This window comes from Odocoileus virginianus, chromosome 7 (assembly GCF_023699985.2).
Source record: "Odocoileus virginianus isolate 20LAN1187 ecotype Illinois chromosome 7, Ovbor_1.2, whole genome shotgun sequence".
Lineage (NCBI taxonomy): Eukaryota > Metazoa > Chordata > Mammalia > Artiodactyla > Cervidae > Odocoileus > Odocoileus virginianus.
Genome location: NC_069680.1, coordinates 66711789 through 66727190, shown reverse-complemented (window position 1 = coordinate 66727190; position 15402 = coordinate 66711789). Strand labels below are relative to the sequence as shown.

General features: G+C 45.3%; 1 protein-coding gene and 1 long non-coding RNA gene across 33 annotated transcripts in view; one reads left to right on the top strand and one right to left on the bottom strand.

The window, feature by feature from the left end:
* The window catches only part of KCNMA1 (potassium calcium-activated channel subfamily M alpha 1), a 752676-nt gene that overhangs the window by 224440 nt on the left and 512834 nt on the right, over nucleotides 1-15402 (top strand). The window lies entirely within an intron of this gene.
* On the bottom strand, nucleotides 8994-14088 carry LOC110145437 (uncharacterized). Of its 2 annotated transcripts, XR_011488580.1 has the most exons (4): nucleotides 13807-14088; nucleotides 13119-13482; nucleotides 12257-12383; nucleotides 8994-10945 (listed from the first exon to the last, which is right to left on the bottom strand). It is a non-coding gene; the product is annotated as an uncharacterized lncRNA (long non-coding RNA). The 2 variants fall into 2 exon arrangements; XR_002316208.2 differs by having other exon boundaries at nucleotides 13119-14084.

Below are 15402 nucleotides of genomic sequence, written 5' to 3'. Positions count from 1 at the left end.
GGATTTGCAGAGTGAGCCAGCGTCTGGGGCAGAGAGGGTCTGTTGGGGAGAATGTAGAGCATTTCCTCTGCTAGCAGAGTAGGTGTGTGTTCTCACACACACAGTGCACACACAGACACACACCTACAGCTTGACTGTCTTGGAGAGAAGAAAGGGTCAGAGAAATGTGTGCTCAGAATTCTGCAGAGGCTGTATAAAATGGGATCCAGTGAGTTCTGAGTGTGTGTGTGTGCTTGTGCATGCACAGGCATGCATGTGTGTGTTTGGTGGCCTTCTGAGGGTGTTACTAGTGTCCTCTGGCCACCATAATTTTCAGAAATCCCACCCTATGTGCTCAGAATCATGCCCGTGGTAGAAACCCTCAGTCATGCTGGTGATGAAACTCAGCAGCAGCCCACCTGTCACTGCTGGTCCCATGCTTGGAGCGTTGCTTGTGTGACCTTATTTCTGAGGTGGCTGTTCTCAGCCCCACCTGCAGCCTAGGCTCATCCTTCCTCTTCTCCGTGCACTTACTGCATTCTCTCTGGTCTGCTTGTGTGGAGCTAGGCTTCATTGACCAGCTTCATGAACTCCTGGTTCTTGGCAAGTATTGTGGGTGGAACAAGCCTGAAGTGACCAGTAATCCCTATTTGCCTGGGGAACCTGGGACATGGTTCTTTTGGTGCAAAGACTGGGAAAGTTGTGGGTGAACAGATATGAGTTGGTCACCTGGTCAGGCCAGGCTCATGCCATGGTTGGGCTTCTTCCCTGGGTAGCCCTGTCCACCAGCTTTCTTGGGTCTGATGAGTCAAGAGTTTCCTTGAGAAGGATGTGACGTTCTAAATAACACCCTGTGATTCTGGAAGCTGTTTTGTATGGACCGTCCTTCCTTGTCCTGATGCTGGGGCTCAGTCAAGAGTCATTTGGCTTAGACATAGAATGAATGGGGATGTCCTAGTGGCTAGGGAGTATCGGAGATCAGGCAAGGATGCTGAAAGATAGATGCCATCACTTTTTATGTTTCATGGCAAAAACTCAGTGAGAAGGTGAGCACAGATGTTGGGAGATGGTGAAATTTCACCCATCAGAATCCTTGGGGAGAACTCTACATTATATTTTTGATAAATATCTCACTCACTGCTTGAGGGAAGTAGTAAGTCACTAAATGTCATGCTCAAGTCACCAAACTGGTGGCCAAACAGCCTTCAAGGAGGACAGGGCTCTGTTAACTGAGGGACCACCAGGAGCTGTGCCTTCTGAAGAATCTGGTTGTGGAGTCATAGATTATGTTATTGGTAAGAAGTGGGAAAACTTAAAGCTGGGATTATGGAAAGGCGGAGAGAGAAACTGGTGAGGCCAGTTGCTGTGTGGAGGAAGATGGAGGTGGGTCGTCTGGGTTGGTGGGACTTAGGCTCTCCTAGGCAGCCCTGAATGTCTCATGAGGAATTGAAGGTGGTTTGTTGTGGGTTGTGTTGTGTGACCATCACCCTCATCTCCCCTCTAGAGGCTTCAGTAAAGTCTCTATTATTTTTTCACACTTGCATATGAGTAGATTCTGTGTGGGAAATGTAAGGAGGTTGGAGTCTGGGTCTGTGCATTCACCTGGGTAGAAATGGAAGTAGTGCATTGTACATGCATAGTACAATGAGAGGTACGATGAGAGAGTACAATGAGAGGGTGAGGGAATTGCAGACAGCGTGGTTGCACAGTATGATGCCTGCTGCTTCAGTGTGGTCACTTAGGACCATTCTATCTATCTTCATTAGCTAAGAGACACTGAGCACCAACTTCAGGCCAGGTGTTTCATCATCTCTGTGAAAAATAATGAATAATCCTAATTCCATCGCACCATGGTTGGAAGGTATTGAAGGGAAGAGAAATGCTTTGAATACTAATATTGCATGAGTGTGTATGTGGTGGAGAGGCTGAGTGTGGGGAAGCAGGGAGTCAAGGAAGAATTCACAGGGCTTCATTGGAGGGAAAGCCTTTGAGCTGAAATGTCTATTTCAAGGTGAACTGAACACATTTCATGATAGAGACAATATAAAAAATGAAAGCATAGCTAAGCTTGAAAACAGGGACTACTTAGTGGGCCAGGAGCTGAGAAGGATGCCTAATAAAATAGAAAGCATTTGAGTGGAGCTTGGCAATGTGGGTTAGGATCCTGAAAAGTTAAGGGAGAGGAAATGATTCCACAGTGAGGGAGCAGCAGAAGATTAGGGGCATGGTGTGTTAGGAAATGAGGCTGGAGCTGGCAATACAGAAGCACATGAGGGGCAGTGAGACTGGGAACGTGGGTTGGAGACAGCTTGTTGGGTCTTCAAATGCTGAGCTAAGGACTTTGGACTGGAAACATCCATTTTACGGATGCATCACAGTTTGTATTTCCATCTACCAGCTTGGGTTGTTTCTACTTCTACTTCAGATTTTTATTGGAATATAACTTTTTATTTCAGTTTGGTAAATATCTGGGAATTGGATTGTTCTGTTTTCTGGTAAGTTTAAGTTCATAAGAAACTATCAAGTTAGCTGTTCCTAGCAGGACTGTATGAATGTTCTGGTTGTTTTTCATCCTTGCTGGTACTTGGTAATTATCAGTTCATCTTTGAATTATAGCATTCTAAACAGTGTTTAGTGATATCTAAGTGTGGTTTTAATTTGTATTTCCCTATGTTTGGAGCTTCCCTGGTGGCTTAGATGGTAATGAATCAGTCTGCAATATAGGAAAACCCAGGTTTGATCCCTTGGTGGGGAAGATCCCCTGGAGATCTTGGCTACCCATGTTTAAACATCAACATCTTTCCATATCTTTATTTGCCATCAGTATATGTCCAGTGAAGTGTCTATTCAAATATTTTGCCCATTTCTAATTGATTTGTTATTATTGGGGTTTTCCCCCATTTTTTTGAGGTTTATTTTCACTGCTGGGCTTCCCTGATGGCTCAGATGCTAAAGCATCTGTCTGCAGTGCGGGACACCCAGGTTTGATCCTTGGGTTGGGAAGATCCCCTGGAGAAGGAAATGGCAGCCCACTCCAGTACCCTTGTCTGGAAAATCCCATGGATGGAGGAGCCTGGTAGGCTGCAGTTCCTGGGGTCGCAAAGAGTCGGACATGACTGAGTGGCTTCACTTATTTTCACTGCTATCTAATTGTCATCACCCCGAAAGGAAACCCTTACCCTATTTTAACAGTCACTCTCCATTTCCTTATCCCCCGCCCCTAACAACTACTAATGTACTTTCTTCTCTATGGATTTGCATATTTTAGACATTTCATATCAATGGAATCATTTTTTTTTTAAGACTTTTTAAAGTCAGCTACTACTGCAGACAACAATGTTACCGAGAGCCTCTCAGGAGCCAGGCACTGTGCTAAGCCCTAAATGTTGGGATCAGGTTGAAGGGCAAGGACAGTGTTGAATTTGTTCCATAGCTCCTATTTTGTTATAGGAGTGCATAATGAGGAAGCCACGGAGCCAGTCTTATCAGTGAATTTATGTCCATTTTACAGTTGAGAAAATCAAGGCCGAGGAAGAGCAGTGAAGTGACAGAGCCAGGCTGGTACTTGCAGGCTTCCAGACTCCCCATCCAGTGCTCTTCCTGTGTCATCACTTCCCATCTGAAGATAATACCTCCTTTTTGAAGCCACTGTCACCTGTTGCTTTGGCTGTGACATGACTGTCTCTGAGCCCAATTAGGTCCTGAGGCTGCTTGTTCTGATGCTCTTGACATTTGCGTGGACTAGCATGGCATGCTGAGGCCTTCTTGCCTTGGACTGCCCATGAGACCAGCTGCTTTCCGAAGGTCTCTTGGGAGAATAGGTGGTCTGGGCTGCTCTGGTGCGCTCAGGCTGGATCAGTCCCACTGCCCGGAGAGCAGGCAGCTCTGAGTACAGGCGGCACCTCTAGAGCAGGCCTCTCCTTTAGGGAAGGCAGGTCCTTGCTCTGAGCAGGGAAGAGATTTCATATTGTAGTCTCAGCGTGCAAGGGGAAGCAGCTCTCCCTGTTCAGAACCCGAAGCTGTGTTTGTCTTGAACTGTCCAAATGTTTATCCTTGCAACAATGGGACTCAAGTGAGACTAGACACAGGCTGTGCAGTTTTCCTTTTCAATTTTTAATTTGTTTTCCTTGATGCACATTTCAGGAGCTTGACCTCCACATCTGGGCCCTTACCTATCTCATTGTCACAGGCGAGTTTCAAAACCAGGCAAGGCGGGCAAGGCCCAGCTGGGGAAGGATGGTCCAAGACAGCCTTGGCGTATCTGTGGATTCACTGGTTGTCCGGATCTCTCAGATGAGCACATCGTTCATGCAGGAAGTATTTACTTCTCACCTGCACCAGGCATTATTCCAGACACTGGGCAGAGGGCAGGGAGCACCAGGGATTCAGCATGTGCATTATTCACATTGCGAAACTAGACAAAAGGTTGTAGCGCTCAGTGTAAACAATGTGAAATGAGGGTCACCCTTTACGGGTGCTTTTATTCACTGTTAATTCTATTCACAACTGGAGCTTCAACATCAGGGTGAGAAACTTCCTTGACCAGGTCTCAGAATAGCCCATCTTTGTCTTGTGTCTCAGCCCTAGCTTTACAAAGACAGCGAGACCTCATAGGGCCTCCTCTTAAAAAAAAAAAAAAATTTTTTTAACTTTTTATTTTGTATTGGAGTAAAGCCAATTAACAATGTTGCCCTAGTTTCAGGTGACAGCAATGGGACTCCTCCATTCACACACATGTATCCATTCTCCCCAAAGTTCCCTCATATTCAGGCTGCATAGGGCCTCCTCTTAGAGTGATGGCTAAGGGATTCTGTATCAGAGTGCACCTCCAGACTCTTAAGGATGACTGCTTTCTTATCTTTTTCTTAAAGCAAAAATACTTGTTATCTTCTGATTAGAATGTTGGTGCATGCTTAATTCAAAATTGTGGGATATATTGGGAGAACTGATGATCAGTTCCACTTTGGGACCTGGAGCTGGTCCATGCTGAGGGCCGTTTCAATGTCACAGTGAATGCCAGTGAGATGCCTCCCAGCTGTTTGGGTGTTTCTGGGGACTCTTCACTACATCTCATGTTATCTGCTTAAGCACAGATTCGGGGTAAATAGTTCTTTGTGCCAGGATTGCTATGGTCTTTCTGGTTAACCTCCAGTGAGCATTCTAAATGGGAGAGGAGGGACACTGGCCCCTTTTCTGTAGTGGTTTCTGGGAGCCAAGTTCTTGGGCCATTGAATGTACACAGCATCTCAGGGTTTACATTCTGCATTTGCATCCTCCCGGCCTCATCTCCGCATGTCTTCTCTCATTTCCTCTTTGCCTACTCTTTGAACTTTACATGTATGTGGTTATGTTCTCTGTAGAGTTTGGGGAACTAAATGAAATCTTTCTAAGAATAAGCCAGTACAGGAAGACCTCAGAGATACTGCAAGCTCAATTCTAGACCACTGCAATAAAGTGAATATCACAATAGAGCTAGTCATGTGAATTTCTTGGTTTTCCAGTACATATAAAATATGTTTACATTATACTGGAGTCTGTTAACTGAGCAATAGCATTATGTTTTTAAAAGCAATGTATTATACATACCTTGGGCTTCCCTGGTAGCTCAGTCGGTAAAGAATCCGCCTGCAATGCAGGAGACCCTGGTTCAATTCCTGGGTTGGGAAGATCCGCTGGAGAAGGGATAGGCTACCCACTCCAGTATTCTTGGGCTTCCCTTGTGGCTCAGCTGGTAAAGAATCTGTCTGCAGTGCAGGAGACTTAAAAAAAAATCTTAATTAAATTTTAATTAAAGCGACTTAATTAAAAATCCTTTATTACTAAAAAATGCAAACAATCATCTGAGCCTTCAGTGAATCATTACTATCACCAAAAGATCACAGATCACCCTAACAAATGATGAAAAATTTGACATATTGCGAGAGTTACCAAGAATGTGACACAAAGATATGAAGCAAGCAAATGATGTTAGAAAAATGGCACCTATAGACTTGCTCAAGGCAGGGTTGCTACAAATCTTCAATTTGTAAAAAGTGCAGTATCAGTAAAGTGCAATAAAGTGAGGTATGCCTGTAATATAAATAAAAAGGGTCAGAAGCACACAGAGTAGGCTTTTGTTTGTATTGGTTGGTTGTACTTTATAGAATCATAAGCCAAAATTAGTATTAGAAGTAGTCCAGGTCAGGGTTAAGTTTTTCTGTAACAGGCCAGCTAATAAATATTTTAGGCTTTGCGAGCTATAGAGAGACTTTGTCACAACTCCACTCTGCCGCTGTAGTTTGAAATCAGCACAGTTACATGGGTGTGACTCTGTTCCAATAAAACTTTATTTATAAAAACAGGTGGGGGACCAGATTTGTTTCAGGGGCCATAGTTTACTGATTTTTGGTCTAGTTCAACTTCTTATTTCATAAACTAAGAAATTGAGAGGCAGAAATTGAAAGAAAAATTTTAGGTAGGAATTCCCTAAGATAATGTAATACAAGAGTGACAATACCAGTGAGTGCATTTATAATGGGAAAAATTATAGACATACAGAGTTATAGAGATAGATATAGGCACACACACACTAACACCATCTCCATTAGCACCTTGTTCGTGAATATTCATATTAATTTCCACAGCAATCTCAGAGCGACTATTTCCCTAGAAAAACTATGTATTGTGGTCAAGCATGGCCTCACCTCAAGGTGTAAACACAGTCTACCCTGGGTGGGTTGTGTATAAAGCTGCTCAGCCCCTTTATAGATTCAGTGTTTTGTGCTCACTTCAAAGCCCAGTCTTGCCAATGTATCTATCAGCTCCTTGAACAAAGATAGAGCCTTTAGAATTACTCTTTTTTTTTTTTTTTTTGGCTTATTGTCCTCATATTCCCATGCTGCTATATTTAAATATTGCTCCAGGAAACAGACACATCTAATCCATGAATTGAAAATATATTCTACTTGCTTTACTGTCTGGGGAATGATTTGTTGAAATAAGGAGAAAGAAAAATGCCAGTCTTTCCTTTTATCTTCCTAAATATATGCATGTGTGGCATTTTACATTAACATAGTATACATAGCCTAGACCATTCTATCCTTATCTCCTAGGGCCCCATAGAAAATATGTAACAAGCCTTTCAAAGAGAAATAATCCTATTGGTTTAATAGAGTTAAATAGGTGCATTCACTGCTGCGCTATCTGTACCTGGAATCAGACCAGCTGAGCAAAGTGGAGAGCACATGGGCAGAGCTTAATCACACAGGTGACCTCGTTGACTTAATTTCTCCCTGTAAGTGCCTCATGGTGCTGGTGACACTTCTCTCAGCATCTTCTACTGTGTATTTTCAGTGGTTCTGGTAGCAAATTCACATACCTCACATTTCCATCTCACCCTCTTCTCACCTCCTTCCCTATCCCCCTTTTTTACATTTTAGACAATGTGCATAAAATTTCTATATCCCTTACAGTTGACCCCCTAGGTAGCAGACAGATCTTGGGTTGCATAGGCTTTTTTTTTTTTTTTAAGTAAGAATGCCCCCATAGTGAAATGGTATATTCTGCTTTTCATGCAGTTGGGAGTTTAAATCTCAATTAAACTGAGATTTAATTTGAGTTTAACTCCCCTAAGTGAGGCTTCTTTTTAAAGGAACTGAGTGGTAATCCACACTTCCATAACCCATGACTTAATAATGACTATTTTATCCTGTGGATAAATAGAATTTATATTTGGTGTTTGAATCAGTAAATCAAACAAGGAAAGCTTTATTTATATTAATAAACATAAAGGTTTATCTGTGATGAAGGGTGCACTAGACTGCACTATATTTGTTACTTGGGACCCAGTGTCATTGGATGGGAAAAGAAGTCAGAGAAGTCACTGAATTCAGTAGGAACCCATGGGTAGTAGTGAGTTGCCTGTCACTGGAGATGTTCAAAGAAAGGTAGGATCTCATTTGGTGGCACTGCTGCTGATGGTTGGCCAGATTTCATCCTCATTACTTTAATTAGGGTCCATAGAAAATTAGATGTAGGAGATGCTCCAGAATAAAAATACTTCCCTCGAAGTTGAACAGATTTCTTGTCCTATTTTCAAGATTGTCCAATGGGTATCACTGTGTAAGTCCTGCAGTAAGGAAGACTTTGGCCCAGCATTTCCCACTCCTGTTTTACCATGGAACCCTTACCCCATGAAGTATCTGTGGGCATCACAGAGAACACACTTTGGAAAACATTTAGTTAGCCCAGCTATCACTTATGGGCCAAATCTGGCTCACTGCCTGTTTGGTACAGCTCACAAGCTCAAGATGGTTTTTATATTTTTACATGGCTTTTTAAAAAAAATCAAAAGAAGATTATTCTGTGACATGTGAAAATGATGTGAAATCGTATTTCAGTATTCATAAACAAAGTTTTATTGGGATGCAACCATGTTCTCATTTACATGTTGTTTGTGGCTGTTTTTGCAATGCACTACCGCAGCAGAATTGAATAGTATCCGCAGAATCCAAGAGACACCACCCTGGAGGAGTTACTGTTGGGTCCTGGACTGAATGCATTTGGTGACTCCCAAACCAGACCATCAAGTTCCCCGTCTGCTGAGTGGCCACCAGGACTTGTTCCCGCGGTTCAAGGCAATGGATAAGATGTACCATCCAGTCCCTTCTTGTAGAGACCCTCTACATTTACTTCCACAAGCTCAACTAAATGATGCAGTGGAGAGAGGGATACAGAGGTCAGAGCTAGGCAGGCCCCCCAGATCCCACAGTTGGCTCAGCATAGGAATTTCCGCTTCCTGTGGTCAGTGGAATATGTCTGAGAATTGTGCAACGGGGTCACTTTCTGTCACCTGACCTTCACCTGCCTGCATCCCCCTGCAGCTGGCGCGCCCCAGGCCTGGCCCGGCAGCCCAGTGTCTGGTCCCTACCATGGAAGACACCTCTGGTCCAGACCTGCAGGCCAAATGCCTCAGCCATACCAGCCACTGGTCCATGCTGCCAGTCTGCGGGGCATATGCTGTGTGTGCCCGCCTCTCCACCACATTCTGCGAAGGGCAGTTATTAATTTTACTAGCTGGTGTGTTGGCTCCTCTACCCTCCCCTGTGAAAATAAAGGAGACTTTCAGAAATTAATCCCCAGAGAGTTCTGGGGGCAGGAAGAGCCTTCTGACCCAGGAATAGTCCAGTTCATCCCGGCTGTTCATCCCCAGCTTCCACAGCCCCTGGGCGCTGGTGGCCAGTACTTATGCTGCTGCCTCTTTCCACTGGGGTGTTTGCCAGGAGTGGGTGCCTGTTTTGTTCTTCTGTCTCATCCATCTGTTTGTTTATCCATCTCTAGCCACTCATCCATCCGTCCAAACCACATACCTTCGCTGGTGTTCCCCAGCACACAGAAGCGAATATAGCACCCAGGCAGTGGATGCCTACTGAGTAAGGCACTCAGCGCTTTCCCTTATCTCTGTTGGCTCCGGTTCAGCTTCTCTGTCTGGACCGGGAGACAGGAGCCTGCTCTGTGGCTGATCCAGCATCATCTGAATTGGGGCTTCTACTTTCTTTTGTACCCCATCTGGCCTGGTGTCTCATTCATTTGGAACCAGCAAGAAGGATAGGTGGAGCACTTAGCATCCTCAGATCGCCAGGTCCTGATTTTCCTCTCTCCCTTGGACCTGCCTCCTTGGGGAGGGATGCTATGGTGCTTGGCGCGTGGAGGGCTGCGATGTGTGGTATGGCAGGGCGGTTAGGAACACAGCCTCTATGGTCATTCTTTCGAATCTCAGCTCTAGGGCTTTCCACCTGGGCCAGTTGCTTCATCTTCTAGTGCCTCCGTTTCTTCATCCGTTCAATGAACATACTACTACTCTGTGCCTTTTAATGTTTATTTTAACTTTTTATTTTGTATTGGGGCATAGCCAACTAACAGTGTTGTAATAGTTTCAGGTGAACAGCCAAGGGACTCAGCCATACATATACACGCATCTGTTCTCCCCTAACCCCCCTTCCAAACAGGTTGCCACATAACATTGAGCAGAATTCCATGTGCTGTACAGTAGGTCCTTATTGGTTATTCATTTAAATATAGCAGTGTACATCTGCCTTTTCATGTTGTTAGGAGGATTTGATGCATCAACATATGTAAAATGTTTAGAATAGTGCCTGTTATGTGGTTAGTGCTTAATAAGAATTTGATATTATTATTTTTGTTAGAATTAAGGGAGCCTGGTCACCATGTCATGGAGGAAGCATGATGGTGTGGAGACGCACGGGGGCAGGGAGTGGAGGATAAATCCTCTCCTGTGACAGGAATGGAGGAGCCCTCAGACATCGCCAAACTCAGACATCGTTTAAGAGGGCTGAGCCACCTCTGGTCATGGCCATCTAAACGGGGTCTGAGGATTCCAGGTCCCAGGTCTGGGTCCAGCCAGCTGATGATGTTCGGTCCATGCACACAATTCAGGCCCTGTCATTTCTGAAGCTGGCTCATGCCAGCCTGACTCATCACTGTCAAGTCAGCCAGGAAATTCTCACTTCATACAGCCGTCCTGAGCTGGCTGAGGGCCGGAGGGCTGGCTGGGTTCTCCCTGGGAACTGTACATCGTAGGCACGTGTCTCACAGGAACCACCCTGGCAGGCTGACAGATGAATCTTGAGGAAAGAGGGACAAGTGTACTCACTGTGGTCCCCGTATCCAGTCCTCCCTGGATGTGAGGTGAGGCTGATGAACACAGGGCTGGTTTCAGAAGGCATGTCAGTACCTTCTGACATAGGGAGGTGTCTTTAACATCCAGTGGCAGGCAGCAACCCCAAATCCATTGGAAAGATGCAAGAAGGTGTGTTAAGTCACCAGAAGAGAAGGACACAGGTTCTACTGTATATGCCCAGACTCTCCTCCGAGTCATTCACCCCTTCCTTCAAGCATTCCTGCAGCACCTGAGAGGTGTCAGACGCTATTCAAGGCACTGGACACATAGGGGTTCCTCTAGCAAAGTCTGCAAAGTGAAATCATCCCAGGTGTTGAAAGTGAAAATGTTTTCTTGCATTTTCCTGCAGTGCTTTTGGGTGGCAAGGTGTTTGAAGTAGTTTGGTGATAAATCAGGGCCTGTGACCTTTCCATCCATCCTCGGACAGGCCTGGAGACCCACCTCTTCTAATCCTGATCACATGTCCTGTGTCTTTCTGTGGCTGGATGCAAGGGGCCTGAGTTTAACAATATATGATTCATGTTAAGCTGACACTCTCTCTGTCTCTCCTTCCCACTCTTTCTCCCTCCCTCTCCTCCCTCCCAGTTAGTAAAAGCTGGCGCCCCCTTGAGGCTCTGTAGGGAACAGAACATCTGTATTTGGAGCCCACCATCCAGGGCTTCCCAGGTGGCCCAGTGATAAAGAATCTGCTTGCTAATGCAAGAGATATGGGTTCAACCCCTGGGTCGGGCAGATTCCCTGGAATAGGAAATGGCAACCCACTCTAGTATTTCTTGCCTAGAAAATTCCATGGACAGAAGAGCCTGGTGGACTCCAGTCCATGGGGTCTCAGAGAGTCGGACATGACTGAGCACACACACACACCAGATACATCTCATACTGGGACACTTCTTCATTCACCTTTTCCCCCAGGGCCTTCGGGAAATGCTCATAGTTTAGCACTCCCTATTTGTCAGAAAAAATACCTGGTGGACTGAGACTCTCCTTGGAGCCTCCATTTCAGCTGTGAAGAAGTTTGTTGAACAGGAAGACTCAAAAATAGAGATGATGATGACAAAGTTGCCAGCCATTGTCATTGCCAGGAAACACGTGTTTGGAAAATCACACTCAGGACCACACACGAGCTGATGCTTCCAGGTTTAGTTTACTAGGCTATGTTTAGGAGGAGGCAGACTGACTCGTGCCTCTGGGCCCCAAACATCCCAAATTGGTGCATTCAAAGCCCTGTTTTTAGGGTCTGGGTTCAGAATGAGGCTTTTCCCAGAAAAACGACTACTTCAGAAGAATGACAACAACAGCAAATTTGCCCTAAAAATTTAATTGCAGAAAATGTTCTCAGGTGTTTGAGTAGTGGAGGGAACTAGGACAGGACATTTACTTCTCTGTTTTTCTTAAGGAAATGAGGGCACTTGAAAACTCAATTAAATGTACCCAGGCCTCTTAAGCACTGGGGCTGTCTTTTTTGCTCATCTAATTAATTGTAGTTCACAAAATTGGCCCCGTGCTGACATGGAAGACTCTACGAAACTGAGGAGCCAGGGCCTGTTTGAGTGGAAGCTCGCTTCCTGGTTCACAAGCGTCTGGGGACACAGATCTTACCTGAGGACATCCAGGTTACTTGTGAACTTGCCTCCTCCCTGGGCAAGCAGACCTCTGGGCCTTCCTTGTTTACTCGAGGTGAGTTAATCCAGAAAGTAAATGGACTGGGCATTCTGGTTTCTTGTACCTATGGAAAAGCCAGGATCCAGCACATTAAGCTGAAAGGTTGAAAAACCTTCACCTTTCCAGGCTGCTTTTAGCGAAGAGGCTGAATTTTGATCTTTTCCCCATTTTCCCATTTTTCTCTTTTCAGCAATTTTTTTTCTCTTCATTTCATGGTGGCTGTTGAGGAAGCAGCTGTCCCCAGGGAAACAAGGAGCAAGCAACTCATTGAAAAGGAGAGGGGAGGACAAGGGCCCCCTCCCACATCACTCTCCTCAAATTTTGGCTTTGCTTATACTAACAATAGCTTGCAATGAGAGCCGAATGACAGGAAGGTAGCATTTCACAGGGCAGTAGCCCCCGGCTCCCTGGCCTCCGCATGGACCTGCTGGTTCTGTTAGCCTGTGGGTTTCAACTTGCCCAGGAAGGGGTGGGGTGTAGAATCCCGTGGGGAGGGGACAACCTGTTTCCTTCTGTGTCATGCTGGATCCCTCTGGAGTTGATTCTGTCAGTCAGGCACTCACAGAGCCTTCTGCCAGGCCTTGTGCCAGAGTGACAGATAACTTCCTGCAGTGGAGAGCGGCTGGTTTCAGGGGCTGCTTGTTCCCACAGACCCCTGTGTGTGGGCTCCAGGGGGAAGCTGCCATGAGGTTACTGACTCCCGCAAGCCATGAGGTGGGCAGTTTGGCTTCTCAACCACCTTCAACCTCTCCAGGAAGAAAGCTTACATCTTCAGGAAGGAGGAAATGAGTTTACTGACCTGGCTTCATGCAGTGTATCCGTCTGGGCCTTGGGGATTGATGATGGTGTTTTAAGATCAATTTGGGATATGAGAGCAGAGATGACCATCACTTCCTTTCATCTGAAGAACGGTGGACAGCGGGACACTGGGTTCTTAATCCGGGCTCTGCCATAATCTCTCTGGTGACATTGGATAAGTCCATTCCTTTTCGAGGTCTTGGTGTGTCTGTGGATAAAATAAGGGGGTAGTAATAGTCTGTTCCCTTGAAGTCCAGAATGTTGCTATGTTTTCTTACTTACGCTACTGTCCTTTATTTGCAAAGGCAGCAAGGGTCTACCTCAGAGCTGTGGTGCACTTGGCAATGAGCTCGGCACTTGGGGAACTGGAGAAGGAGAAAGAATAATCCTTTGTCAGCTTCCAGAGAAACTGGAGGGATGCAGAAAATCGTCAAGGACCCATTCTCCTGGCCCCGCCCTGGCTTGGCACTTCATTTAAGACAAAAACAAAAACTCTCCCTGTGTCATCAGGCTTCTGCCTCCCTCTCATCTCTTACTATTCTTTTCCTCCTGGACTCCTTTCTAGGTGCATCACTGTAGGCAGAGAGAGAAGCAGGCGGCAGGAGGAGCAGGGCCTGTGACCATGGAGTTGGGTAGGAAGAAGGATGCTGTGGGAGGAGGGGTCACATCCCAAGGGACCAGTTGCTCACCGAAGAAGTGTCTTCCTGTAAACCACTTCAGTCTTGGATGTCCCTCCTCTGGCCATCTCCCAAGAGTTGGAAACCCCTGAGGGGATCACGTTCTGATTTGGTAACCCCACTGGCACCAGAGTTGAACAGAAGAGCCTTCTGTCCCGTGGAGCAGCCTTCTTGAGGAGACTGTCGGGGAGGTGTGGGTTCTGTCCTTTGCTGTTTGCATTGCTGTGGCAGAACTGCTGCCAATGCAAGTCACAGAGTTCCTGGAAGTCTGTTCCTCTTCTGGGCAGAGGGCAGAGGCAGGTCTGTCTCTTGATATCTGTAAACATTTCACAAGAGGCACATTTATTTAAAGTCATGACTAACAGAGACACCCAAGAGGTGCTGAGGAGCGAGGAGACATTACCATGGCAAGATTCATTTTTATTTGGGGAGCAAGGTAGCTAATATACCTATATACCTAATATACCTATATACCTGATATACCTAGGGGGTTGACAGGAGCTGCCAGGCGTTTAGCCTCCAAATTACAGCAAAGGTGTGAATACTGAGATTCTTAGTGGGTTTGATGTTGCAGAGTTTCCCCTAAATGAAGCTTTATTTCCAGTAAACTTCTTTGATGAACCTGAAAAAATAACCACAACAGATCCTCAATTGGCCGCCTATTTCGGTGTTTGCAGTTTAGTTCATGTTATTTAAGGAAAGACTGTCCATGTCCTTGGGAGTAACGGCTGAGCCCTTCCTTGGATGCTAAATGATGAAACATCGTTGTTCCTCTGATTTGTGCAAACTTTGCAAACAAGTAGGATTTTCTGGTATCTTTTCCTAGAAAGTTACATCACTGAAGCAGATTTTCATAGCTTCCTGGACCAGAAGGAGTTGCTGTGCTGGGGACTGAGGGCTCTCTCCAACAAATCAACCTCATAGAGACGATGCAGCAAAATCCAACCTCCAAAGATAAAGTTCCTCTTCTCCAGGTTGTGATGGAGAGATCCAGATAGAACAGAAATAAATAAGTAACTTGATTCTCTTTCATTTAACTCTCAGACACAGCCTCTGGGGCTAATTATTTCTGCTGTGGATTTTGTCAGACCTTGAATCTCAATCCTTTTGCCATAGGTGGTATATTTTAGAGATGCAAAATGACATGAAAAACAATCCGCTTTCCTGAAAGACAATTTTGTGTACATTAAACAGACACATTAAGCCATTTACAAGTGAGATGTTTGTTCTCAGGGATCTGGAGGAAATCTGAATTTCTAATTCTGGGCTCTTTAATAATTTTCAAAAGAACTGAGGATAATAATTAAATGTCTTTGAACTTCCCCAGGCTGTCTTTTCTTCCATGATCTCATAGCATTTGAAAAGGAACAGAATTCTCTACCTTGATGAAATCCTTAAGAGGCTAGAGGGGACATTGGCTTTAGGAGGAGCTTTTTAGCAGAATGAGGGAATCTAAGGTAAAGAGGCCCAAGAAAAATACACTGGGTCACTTTCGGAGCTTTAAACATGGATGTAATGGGAGAGCCTTCCAGTCAGTCTTTTTCTTTACAGCCTTGGCTGCTAGGGCTTGGGGAAAAGGCCAAGGAAAAGAAGAAAGATCAATCTTAG